Below are 12,388 nucleotides of genomic sequence, written 5' to 3'. Positions count from 1 at the left end.
TCAGTATTGTTGAGTATTAGCTTGTACCTGGTTCGGAGGCTAAGTAAGTATTTACCTTCCAGTTTGGGGCTGGGGGCGGGGGCCGCGCGATCTGAAAACTGCATCTCCCTTCCTCTGTCTTCTCACCAGTATCTGGGGGCCAGGATTCCAGGGCCTAGTGGGAGAGGGACCCCTGCCCCGTTCGCCATCCCCGGAACTTGCAGAAGTTGCCCGAGGCCCGGAGCGCGCTCTACGTCCGCCTCTTCTTCCCTAGTCCAGCCGGCTCAAATTAGACTCCCTCATCCCGGCGTCCCTGGGGTCTGCGCCCTGGAGCTGGGACAGCGCGGTTCACGGGGCTCCCAGAGCCGGGCCGTCTTCTTTTGTCATACACCGAGCTGGGGCCCAGCCCGGCCTTTCTCATGGACACAGAGAGCGAGGGCGCGAGAGAGCGCGAGCAAGCGAGCGTGAGCGCTAGCCGCGCCGTTTGGGTCTTTCTTTCCCCGTGCAGGCCCAGGCCCAAGTTGGGGGAGGGTGTCATCTGGCCTGGTCCGGGACCCCGGAGTTTCAGGCCTGAGCGCGCGGCCCACGGGACTCTGGGGGAGAAGTGGGGAGGAGGAGGTCAGGGCAGACGGGTCTTTCTGAAGCCTGATCAGAGGTGGTGTTCACCACGTCTCTCCTTTCCTCGACGCACCTTCCAGATCCCGGGTCAGCCAGTCAGGGCGCCGTGGTGAGTGGGTCGCACTGCCGACGCGAGGAACGCTAGAGATTGCGTGGGCGCTGCTTACCCAGGCGGCGCGCGCGGGCTGTGTGTCCAAGTTCCAGTCTCCGTAGGACGCAGGAACAGCGGCTCATCGCTGGGGAGCTGAGGGTCTGGGGAACGTGTGTGTGGGAGTGCTCGCAGGTGTGTGTGAAGAGGGAGCTGGGGGTCTGGGGGACGGAGGGAGAAGCCAGGCCTCCTTTCCCAAGGGGCCCACCTGGCGAAGGGGCACTCCAAGTTTGGGAAGCCGGGAAGGCTCCGCAGGATTTTTCCATCCCGCTCACGGAAAGTCTCAAGTCTCGGCTGCCCGCTGACCGGGTAGGTCGGCCCTGGGTGGGAGCCAGAGAAGTGTATTTGTGCCAAGCCTTGGCTGTGAATGTGTGTTTGGGTGCATTTACTGAGTTTGTTAGTGTGTATTTGCTGTTTGAGAATTGCATTTTTGCCTCTGTTTATAGATAGTAATCAATCATGTGAGTACATTTTGGTATGTGTCTTTTTTGGTGTGAATTTGTGTGTTTGTATTTGTGTATAGTCCTGCTGTGTATTTGTCTGTGTACTCTTATTTTTGTTGGTCTGTGTATAGGCGTGTATGCTTACTTTTGGACACTCGAATGTGAGGGTGTTTGCATGCGTGAGTGGTGTGCCTCTGTGTACAATTACTGTGTACGTGTGTACTAGCATTGATGTATAAGTGGACTTTAAAAAAATCTGAATGAGTGTGTTTGTGTGTGGGTGACCGTGTGCATGCTTGAGACCCCGTGTGGATGTGACTGAGCGGGGTTGAGCGTGTTTGTGAGTGCAGAATTTTGTGGATCTGTGTTTGTGTGCCAGTCACAATGTGTGTGCCTACATGGGATAGCAGTGTTTTTGTTTATGTGACTCCTGGAGGTTTTGGGGGGTATGTTGTGTGTGTACTCCTAGCATTACCTTTGTGGATTTGACAGGGGCAGGATTTCTGGATGCCTGTATTGGGGCATTTGTTGGAGGCACAGAGATGCTTACTTCTCTCTCTGTTCCTGTCTAGGCCTAGTGCTGTCCCCCACAGTCTCTAGGGGAGGTGATCTGGCTGGGGACAGGAAATTGACAAATGCTGGTCACCAAGTGGGACACTGACCCACAGCTGGGCTTCTGAAAAGAAGTCCCCAAATCGGGTAGCTTCTGCCTGATGGTGCTGTTATTCCATCCTCTGGCTTGCCCGGGGACAGGTGTCTACACCACATAGTGTAGCAGTGTGGCTGGTTAGAGCCTGGCTCGGCCAGGCACAAGCAGACTGCATCTCGCCTGGTCCTCCAGGCCCAGCTGGGAGAGGTCCAAGAGCCCCAAATGAAACCGCGGTTTCTCAAGCACCTGGCTCTGCCCTCCTGGGGCACTAGGAGCCCTGAGCCCCAGTGGGGCAGGGTCCGAGAGAACCAAGAACGCAGGAGGAGAGAGGTACAAGGCTGTAAGTGGAGGCCAATTGGGTTGCCTACTCGCCCTTTGTTTCACGGGGGTTTCTCTCTCCCGCGTTCTCTGCACGTCTGTTTTCCTTTCTGTCTCCTTTTCTTTCTAATGTTCAGCCTCTGTTCTCTTTCTGTTTCCCTTTCCCTCTGTTTCTCCATCACTTTCCTTCTTGATTTCACTGTTTTTATTTCCCTCCCTCTGCCTCTCTGCTGGGCGTCCAAACCCAGCACCCGGCTCAACGCTGCAATGAACAATTCTCATCGTGCACCATACAGCTATTGGGGTGCTGAAAGACTCACATACAGTCATTAAAAGCCCCCATCTGACAGCCTCCCCCCTGCTCTGGACTAGGTGCCCCTCCCCGCCCTCCTCTAACACCCCTCCACCCCGGTCCTCCCCGAGAGAGCCAGGTTGCTGTGTCTTCCCAGCCCTGGCTTTGCCAACCCTGCCTGGCTGCTGGGGGCTGTGTACTGGGTTCCATGTGGGACAAATCCACCCACCCCCACCTCCCGGGTGTGCTTAAATGCCAAGGCACAGCCAGGCCCCAGCAGGTGTGGTACCAAGCCAGGGAGGTAGCAGCAGTTGGGGACAGTTTCAGAGAGCAGCTCTGGTTCTTCCCGAGCCTGGATGTTGTACGGGTGCTGAATGCTGGGTTGCAGGAGATGAGGGCTCTGCTTCCAGAAGCTCCGGGCTGGCCTTCTGCCTCCTATAGCTGAGTTCACCCATCCTGTCCAGGTCACAGCCCCCCTGAAGTCGCCCTGGGAGCCTCAGCCCAGCCCAGCCCCAGTCCAAAACCTCCATGCCCCAGCCCAGCTGCAGGAAAGCCTGCTTGGCCTTTGCCAGCCCTCCACCTTCAGGGCGTGCAGCATCCGAAAAACGCCAGCAGACCAACAATTAGACGAATTATCCCGCCCTAACAGCGCTAACAGATGGCGACCAGGCAGCGAAATCCCCTCCTATATGTAACTAATAAACCGCTTGTGTCTTAACAGGGTAATGCATGGAGACGCAATGTCACTTATACAAGATGTTGATGGAATTTACTATATAAAAATCTTCCTCCTAGACTAAAGAGTATCAACATTACAACTCGACAGACGGCGGCGGGATAAGTAAAACAGACAAAAGACAAACAAGATAATAATCTGTTTCCAATCACTTAAGCCCTGTAGAGTTAGTAATATGCGGTTTGCATATTCCCCCTTGAGTTCGGTAATTAATTACCGGCGAAGAGGCACACACCCGCCCGGGGTGGGAGTTTTGAGGCGCGCTGAGCTGGGGCTTGGGGGGCGTCTTTCCTGTCTTCTCCAGCCCCGCACGCAGGGCAGCGGCCGGAATGGGGACTCTTCGGGGCATCTGGAGCTGACCTACCCCTCAGGCTAAAGAGAATTTTCAGTTGCACCTTCCTACTCCTCACTGGAAACTCTCTTGCCCGGGGTGGGGGGTGGTGGGGGTGGTTCTGCAGCCCAGCAGGAACGTGGGGGCTTTTCCGGCGGCCAGAGTATCTCCCTTCGCCCCTCTGAAGGCATCCCCTCCCTTTGAATGGGCCGGAGTGGCTTGCTTTCTTGGGGAACGCGCGCTCTGAGGAAACCCGAGGGGTGCGCCCCTCGTCCTCTCCTCCGCGTGGTATCTTGGGCGGCGCAGCGGGTCCTCTCCCGACTTCGATCATTACCTCCCCCCAACCCCCCAGCCAAACGCATTCTCCTCAACTCCCCCCCCACCACCCCGCCCCCAAGAGCCAGCGCAGCTTTAACATTAAACAAACGCAGCGAGCGCCTCAGAGCTGCGCTCTCGGCCGGGTCTGCGCGGCGGCGGCGGCGGCGGCGTTACAAATTGTAAATTTAAATTGCTCGCCGGATTCATTACCTCCCCTCTTTGATTTCAGCCAGCCGTGAAAAATTATACTGGTGTACCACTGAGAAACTGTTTTGCCGCAAAGAGCCCGCGCCTAATCACTGGCTTTCTCCCTCCGACAAAAGTGTAATTATTTTGTTTGGGGTGTAAATATAGGCCGCGCCGCGCACACACACTCAGCGTCCCGCCGCGCCGCCGCGCACTGCCCGCCACCGCGCGGAGTCGGCCCCCGAGTAGGAGCGAGCGTGGAGGCTAGGCCCTGCCGCCCCGAGGCCGGAGAAGAGCGGCTGGTTTGGCGCTCCGGCGAGACCCAGAGAGCCGAGCCGGCAGGCCAGGTCCCCAGCCCCTGCCCTCAGGAGTTCGAGTTTGCCCGATGACGCCCAGAACGTGTGCGCCCTGGCTGGCCTGCGTGGACGCGGGTGGGGCGTGATGCGTGGGTCAGGGCTCGGGCTCGGGCTCAGGCCTAGGTATCGCGCAGGGATGCAGAAGGAATATGGGGGTGGATGAGCCTTCCGGGAGCCCCGAGGGGGCGGCCACCTGGGGGCAGCCCTGAGTCCAGGCAGAGAAAGTATCTGGGCCTGGGCGTCCCCAAGAGTGCCGGGGCATAGGCGGAACCCTGAAAGACAGGGGCGATAAGGCCGGTGTGCCCCTTGCGCTCTGCCTTGGACTGCTTGGTTTCCAGAACATCTCCGCGGGGTGCAGGGCCTTCCTGTCAGTTGAATTGCGCATGGCTTAATTAACGGTCTCGTTAACTGGGCAGGCCCGACCTGGAACGTTTAATCAAAAAGGCAGGGAATCCCTGTTTCCTTCTTTCCTTCCTTCCTTCCTCCCTCCCTCCCTCCTGCCTGCCCGCTCACCCACCTTCCTTCCTTCCTTCCTTCCTTCCATCCTTCCATCCTTCCTTCCTCTATTTATCTATTCAACAATGGCACTCCTCCCCAAGCTCCCTCCCTCCCCTGAGTCCCCTTCCCAGCACCGGGAAGTGGGGCTCTTGAGTCTGAACTCAACCCCAGCCCAATATCTGGACTGGGACTCTAAGGGGCCAGGGGGGTGCAAGCCGGCAGGGGTTGGGCAACACTGTCGTGTTGGGTGGCTTTGGGACAGGCGCCGGTGCCAGAAGGCTGTGTGAGCTTCAGGGGGGCTGGGAGTGTGGCCATCGATGGAGGTTGGCTGGGCAGCCTTACCAGGCACCAGGTATCTCTGAGAGGGGCAGGGGCAGGCCTGGCATCTCTGAGAGGGAGCAGGAGGGGAGGACAGCGGCTAAACAGCACTTCGGGGTATGGGAGATCCAGTCCCAAAGTGAGTGCGTATGCTTGTGAACACTGGCCAGCTTAGAGACCCAGGCGCTTCTGTGACTAAGGCCGGGTGTGGTGGCCCCTCTCTCCTTCCTGCAAGCCCCCCTTCTGGAATGCACCCCCCTCCCCAGCGGCCCTACCGGTCAGGCTGCCCAGCCAGCTCCTGCAGGCTATATTCCTGAGGTTGCTCACTGCAATGCAGGGCTGAACTCAGACTCCAGTCGCTGGGAGGGCACAGGCTGGGGCTGATTCCTGGGGGCCAGAGGGGGTCTGAGGAGGACAGAAAAAAAGGTGCAAGCCAGTTCCCCAACTTGTGAGTAAAACACTGAGGCTTTTGTTCAGAGAGGGAAAACCCCCGCACTTGGTGCTGAGCTGCGGGCTGCCCCAAAGACTGCCGCTGAAGCGCATGTCCCAGACGGCCTGATAAGCCGAAGGTCTGAGCTGAGAACTGCTGGGATCCTCCTCCTCCTTGCCTCGCCTGTTAGGCCTGGAGGCTGGCCCCAGCTGTTTGGCGTCGGAGGGCAGGCAGCACGGAGGGCTCCGGACTGTGGTGGCGGCTTCTCTGGCCCCATTGAGCGTATCTGAAGGTGGAGACTATCCGCGGGCGGAGGAAGCGATTTCTAAGAAGATGCCTGCAACCCTGCTCCATCTCTGGAACACAAATGGGGAGAACTTTCCAGGGACCATAACCTTCAAATTAAGGGTCCCTTAGACTTTCTAATTACCTTTCCTCAGACCAGCTAGTCAGCGTTTGAGTCTGTATCTTGCTGCCCCTTTCTTTCCTCTTGGTCTTTTTCACGGTCTCGATAACATTGCCCCCCCTTCTCCACTCCCCATTCCTTCCCACCTCCTCTCCCCGCCCCTCTGTATCCCACCTCCTTTTTGTTAGCCTAATACGGGTTCCTTTATAATTCGCCCGACTTTGGCAGCCTGCGCGCTGTGTGTGTGTGCGCGCGCGCGTGTATTTCTCGGCTGCTAATGATTGTGTGTTGATAGAGTAAAGCAGTGGCCTCATTAGCCTTTGTTTAGAAGGTGTTAAAAGGGAAATCTGCATCGGAAAGCGGCGGTTTACACCGCAGCCCGGCTCAACAGCGCGCCGGAGCGGGCTGGGCGGGGGCGTCCCCCCCACCACACCTCCAAGCTCCAACCGCCGCGGACCCCGGGAGGGGGGAGGGGCCCAGGGAAAGCGACCCCCAGCTCCTTCCTCCCAAGGCGAGTATGTTTACCCCGTTGAGCGCCCTTCTGCTCCACGGGGACCTCAGCGGGGATCGCGCTTTCTCTAAAACTCCTTTGAGCTCCCAACAGTGCGCGGTGGCCTTTCTCCTCCAGGTTTCTTAGGGTTGGAGGAGGGGAAGGACAGAATGCTGTTTGGGGGGGCGGTGATTCCAGGGATTTTTTTTTTTTCTGAAGGGGATGGTGAGGCATCTTATTTTGGAGGCGGATACCAATCCGTCCACAGCGTTTGGACTGTGGTCCGGGTCTTCTGGCTGGTTGGTTTGTGGTGATATCTCTGTGCTCCAGACGTTGGTGTGGGGGCCCTAAGCTTTAGATCTGCAAGAGTCCTCTTTCTTTCCTCCTAACATATTTGCAGATGGCCAGAGGAAGTCTTCCTTGTACAGGAGGCTCATTCTTAAACTTTCTTCTTCTATACCGCCACCCTAGGGCTCCACTTGGGGAACAAATTGTGTGAAAACAAATCGTAGCTTGGCTGGCCGACTTCTCTGAAGCTTGGCGAAAGCGCAGAACTTTATTGACCCTGGGCTACATTCTCTCTCTCTCTGTTTATGTATGTTGAGTGTAGGATTTGGAGAATGAGCTTCACACACAGGGCATTTCCCACTTCCTCGGGGAAGCAAGGTTTTAGGCAAAGGAGAACATGAGAAGAGATTCTTTTTATTTTGGATCCTACGAAAGGGCCCAGGGGGAAAAAAAAAGTCTTTTGAGCAGCCTCTGTAGGTGAGGCTTGTTGAACTCGGAGCCAGATGCTTTCTCTGGTGAAAGGGAGAAAAATGAGGCTGAATTCCTGTGGTGGGATGTATGGTTTCTGAACATAACATAATCCATTGCTTTTTGCCAGGCTTAGGTTGAATCGGAAGAAACCCTTTCTCATCTTTCTGGCTCCTGTCTCCCAGTGGTGGTTTTTCCTTTCCTGGGTTTGATGCTGTGGGTCTTGGGCCAAGCTCAGCTGGTCTGGGCGTCCTTGTGTGTCCACAGCTCGGGATGCTCACCAGCGAACACTTCGACATCTGCGGCTTTTTTTTTTTTTTTGGTCGGAGGCTAGGCGTTGTCTGGGGACAGACGTGGGAAGCTGGGGCCTGGGACAGTGACAGCGAAACGAATTCCAGACCCAGTCTGAACTCGCCGCGGCCACACCCCAACCCCCAACACCATGTAGATGGGAGCGAGATTCCGGGTGAAGCCAAGTTAAAAATCGGCCGCCGCGATGTGATGGGATGGGATCAGGGACGAGTTCGGAGGATGCGGGGAGAGGATAGGAAGATCTCTCTCTCTCCGCTACGTGCTCTCTCTCTCTCTCTCTCCGAAGCAGGTTTGGTGGAGAAAGCCCCGGGCGCGTCAGCGGTGGCTGCAGGGCTGAGCGCGGGCGCTGGAGTTTGGACCAAGACAAAGACGGGAGCTGTCCGCGGTGCTGACCCTTCCGCGCCGCCAAGGGGGCAAACGGGCTCCTGTAACCTGCCCTCTCCTCCTTTACCCCCTCCTTTTGTCTTTCCTTGATTCTGTGATTTTTGCCCTCTCCTACGCTTATTTCCCCCATTTTGTCTTTCCTTAGAACCCGCGCCCTGTACAGAGGTATATATATCAAAGAACAAAACAATTGACTAAAAACGGTGTCTTCTCCTTTCTTCCCAAATAAATGATGTAAGAAAGGTTTATTTTAAATGTACTCTAAAACAGTTACAAGTAGCTATCTCTAATCCCAAAGAAGTGAAAATTCATGCTTAAAACAATAGAATTGAGCAATAGTGAATGCCATGAATGTGCCCTTTGATTTATTCTGAAGAAGAGGCTAGGGGTTTAGACATTTTAGTTTCAGGAAAATCATATCCTTGGCACCTTAACTTCGTGGGTTCAAAAATATAAGAGCTAGAGAGGATTGGTGGTCAAATATGAAGGTGAACAGAGTAAGGCACTTGCCTACAAGTCGATAGATGGCTTGTGAGGGTCAAAGCATGGACATTAAGTTGACTTAACCCTTTGAGGCCAAGATGAGATCTGAAAGGATAACAATCTTCAGGATTATTAAGATGGAAATGATTCCTTTTGAAAGTTTGGGTACAAAAGGGTTAATCTGGTGTTTCATTTTCTAAATGTACACCGTGTTATCTAGACGCCTGGCATGGTGTATAACCAAGCATCGATTCCTCTGCTCAAATTTGTATGCAGCACTTGTCTACGGAAGTTTGTGCAGGGGAGAAAAAAAATCACATACTCCCTCTGGAGGGGGGGCTCCCGCCCATTTTAATGCACACAGATCTGTGCACATTCCTTCTGGCATCTCATAGATACACTGCTTCCCAGAGAGCCCAGATACCCTGGGGCCACTTCTTCATGTGATCTTCTCCGAACCCTCCAAGCCTCCCCACCACAGGGGTGTCAGCTAAGCCCAGTTGTTAGCATTGTCAATACATCTGGAGAGAGGTCCCTGTGAATTCAATGGGATAGATTCAGTCTGGCTCCCCACCTGGGCATTCTAGAGCTAATTTGCCCATAAAGGCAGAGGAACCAGAATTCTCAAATAGGGATAATTTGTAATAGGAGGTTGAATCTTTGGGTTGGGATAATGAGCCCCAGTTCCTCCAAACCCTTCCTGTTAAAACTACCAGAGATCTCTCATTAAGGCCAAAGCAGTCATCCCTTTGGATCATATACCTTTCAACCTCTTAGAATGCAGATCCTCATAGTGCCAGGAGAGAAACCTTGACCTTGAGTAAGTAAAGGAGAATGAAAAAAAAAAAGCAGTCATTTATTGAGTGACCATTATGTGCATTTGATTCCTAATCTTTGCTGAGGTTCTGAAAAGTGGTAGATATTTATCACGGCTCCATATTATAGATGAGGAAATTGAGGCTCAGAGATATTCATTAAGTTTCTTATGGTTACACGGTGATTCTAAACTAGCTCTCGTTGGTTCAGGAGCCCGTGCTTGCTCTCATACCCCATGCTTTTCTGGGGACCACACTGATGGTTATGCTGGTGGTTATATCAGTGGTCACACTGCCACAGTCCCTTTGGATTCCCCAGCCATCATGGCCTTTGGTCTGGATTTGGAAGTTGGTTTAAACTCTAAATCTGAAAGCAAGAAAAAAGAATGGAGAAGACAGAGGACCCTCCATTCATGTGGGTTAGGTGGGTTTTCACAAAATGTGAAAAGGGTCCTGGACCATCAGGTAAGAGTCACACCTAATAGTCATCCTTACCTCCCCTATTCTCTCCCGCTTCATATCCAACCCATCAGCAAGTTCAGTTATCTCTGCCTCCAAAATATATTCCAACCCATCTACTTCTCATCTTCTTCTCCATTATCACCCTAGCCTAAGCCACCATCATCTCATCTGTTTTGTAACGGTAGCCTCCTGACTGGTCTCCCTATTTCTTCTATCCTTGCTCTCCTCTGCAATCCATTCTCTACACGATAACTAAAGTTACATTTTAAAATCATAAATCAGATCTTGTCATTCTTCTGCGTTTAGCCCTCCAACGACTCCCCAGTGCACTTGGAATAAAATCCATACTCCTCATCCTGCTCTGCAGGGCGCTTTGTGATTGGCTCCCGCCCATCTCTGTAACATGCTCCCCCTTTATTGGCCCCCCTGCTGTGCCTCACACACTTCTCATTTTTCTCACCTCCAGACCTTTGCACTTGGCTTGTCCCTTTGCCCTCAGATCCTTACGATATTGGCTCCCTCTTGTCACTTAGGTCTCAGCTCACATGTCAACTCCTCAGAGAATTCTTTCCTGACCACCTTAGCTAAGCACCCCATCCTCAGTCACTCCTCAGTCCACCTGTCTGTCAATTTTCTTTGTATCCCTTATCAATATCTAGAATTATCCTATTTATGTGTTTAGGTGCACATTGTCTGTCTTTCTTCATAAAGTATCAGTTCTTTGAGGGTAGAGACTGTGTTCGTCTTGTTCACTGTTGAATCCCCCGTGTCTAGTGCAGGACCTGGACTATAGCTGTTCAATACGTATATGTCGACTGAACGAATACTAAATGATTATATAGATGACCCACATGGTACAGAAGTGAATGGAGATGGATGTGCAAACCTGAGGAAGGGCTGAACTTCATTTGCCTATCTTCTGGGCTCTACAAATGGAACATCTGCCTGGGTGGGTTCCCAGGATAGAAAAGGGAAGAAAGAAGTTTGCCCAAAGACCCCAAGAGGGTATAGTCTTTAGGTGGATTCTGAAGACCAGATACAGGAGCAAATTGGGGTGGAAAATCAGGCTTATGCCTTGGAGAGTAATTTTTATTTGTTCTTGTTGGGTCTGAAACCTTCTCTTGGTTACAAACAAAAGGGTGATAATGGAAAAGCACGGCAAATCACAAGATATCTAAATTGCAAAATCTTTTTTGAAAAATCTAACCAGTACTACTTGTGAAAAAAGTAATACAGTGTGGTGTTAACAGTTTCAACTCTGGAGCCCAATTCCCCTGGGCTGAAATCTGGCTTCACTGCTGACCAGCTGTGAGATATCGGGCAAGTCACTTAGCCTCTCTGTTCCTCAGTTTCCTCATCTGTGAAATAGAGATAAAAGTAGTATACCTGTCTCATAGTGGCCATGAGGGATGGCTCGAGTCTGTTTTATTTGTATTGGAGTCTGGTATAGGAGAGGAAAAGGGGAGCATAGTATGTTCGGGGATGTGAGTGGGGAAGATGATGATGGTACAAACAGACTGAATGCAAAGGGAAAAAGATGAGACTCATCTTTTAAGATCTCATTTTCTCCTTCAAGAGCTCTTCTCTTATCTGTCAAGGCAGAAGAGGGCTCTGAAGCTAGAGGGCCTGGCTTAGAGTCTTAGCTGCATTGCTTACCAGCTCAGTCATGGCAGGAAGGAATGCTCAGCCTCTTTGAGCCTCAGTCTTCTCATCTGTAAAATGGGCAATAATTGTGCCTGCTTCAGAGGGTTGCCTGGAGCATTTGGGGGGATGATGTTTGGGAAGCTGGATAACATCCAGCTTTCCAGTAGTTTAGCTGCTATTACTGAGTCTAGTTTGGGGCCTATTTTCTTTACAAAGAGAAGTGTCTCTTTGAGCAGGTGAAAGTGAGTGAGACCATTTTGTTGGGCCCTGGGGTAGACAGAGTAGGTAGGTGAGAGTTACCTTCTTGGAGGAAGGTGTAAATAACTATGTGCCTGGAGTCATTAAAGGGTCTTCCAATATCTAATCCCACGTCTGGGGCTGGCCCAGTTTCAGATGGAGCTGGTTCCCAGAGGCCTTATCCCCCCAACTGTGGTCACTTTCACCCTTAAGGGGAACCATGCTTTACACAATATAAGTGTGGTACAAAGATATGTCTCCATCCCACAATGGTCAATGTCACCAGGTATTTTTTTTTTAAGATTTTATTTATTTATTTGACAAAGAGAGACACAGCAAAAGAGGGAACACAAGCAGGGGGAGTGGGAGAGGGAGAAGCAGGCTTCCTGCTGAACAGGGAGCTGGATGCAAGGGCTCGATCCCAGGACCCTGGGATCATGACCTGAGCCGAAGGCAGACGCTCAATGACTGAGCCACCCAGGCACCCCTCAATGTCACCAGGTATTAAATGCACTACTAGAATGTGACATTAAGATAATTCTCCTGGTGAATCCTTTTGTTAAGTTAATGATCACTCCCTAATCTGTATGCATTAAAAAAGTCACTGAGTCTTTTCACGTGCCTGACGTTGTGCTATGCATTGCAATGATCCGTGTAAAACACGTCACCTTGTTGCGTGCTCGGAACAGCACTAAGAGGCAGGCCCCATTTTACAGATGGAGAAACTAAGAGAGGGGAAGTCACACAGCTGGTAAATGTCAGAGCCCACTGCCCAGATT

The sequence above is a fragment of the Phoca vitulina genome, unplaced genomic scaffold, assembly GCF_004348235.1.
Source record: "Phoca vitulina isolate PV1807 unplaced genomic scaffold, GSC_HSeal_1.0 scaffold46, whole genome shotgun sequence".
Taxonomy (NCBI): domain Eukaryota; kingdom Metazoa; phylum Chordata; class Mammalia; order Carnivora; family Phocidae; genus Phoca; species Phoca vitulina.
The sequence above is the reverse complement of the archived record's forward strand: the minus strand, read 5'-3'. Positions refer to the sequence as shown.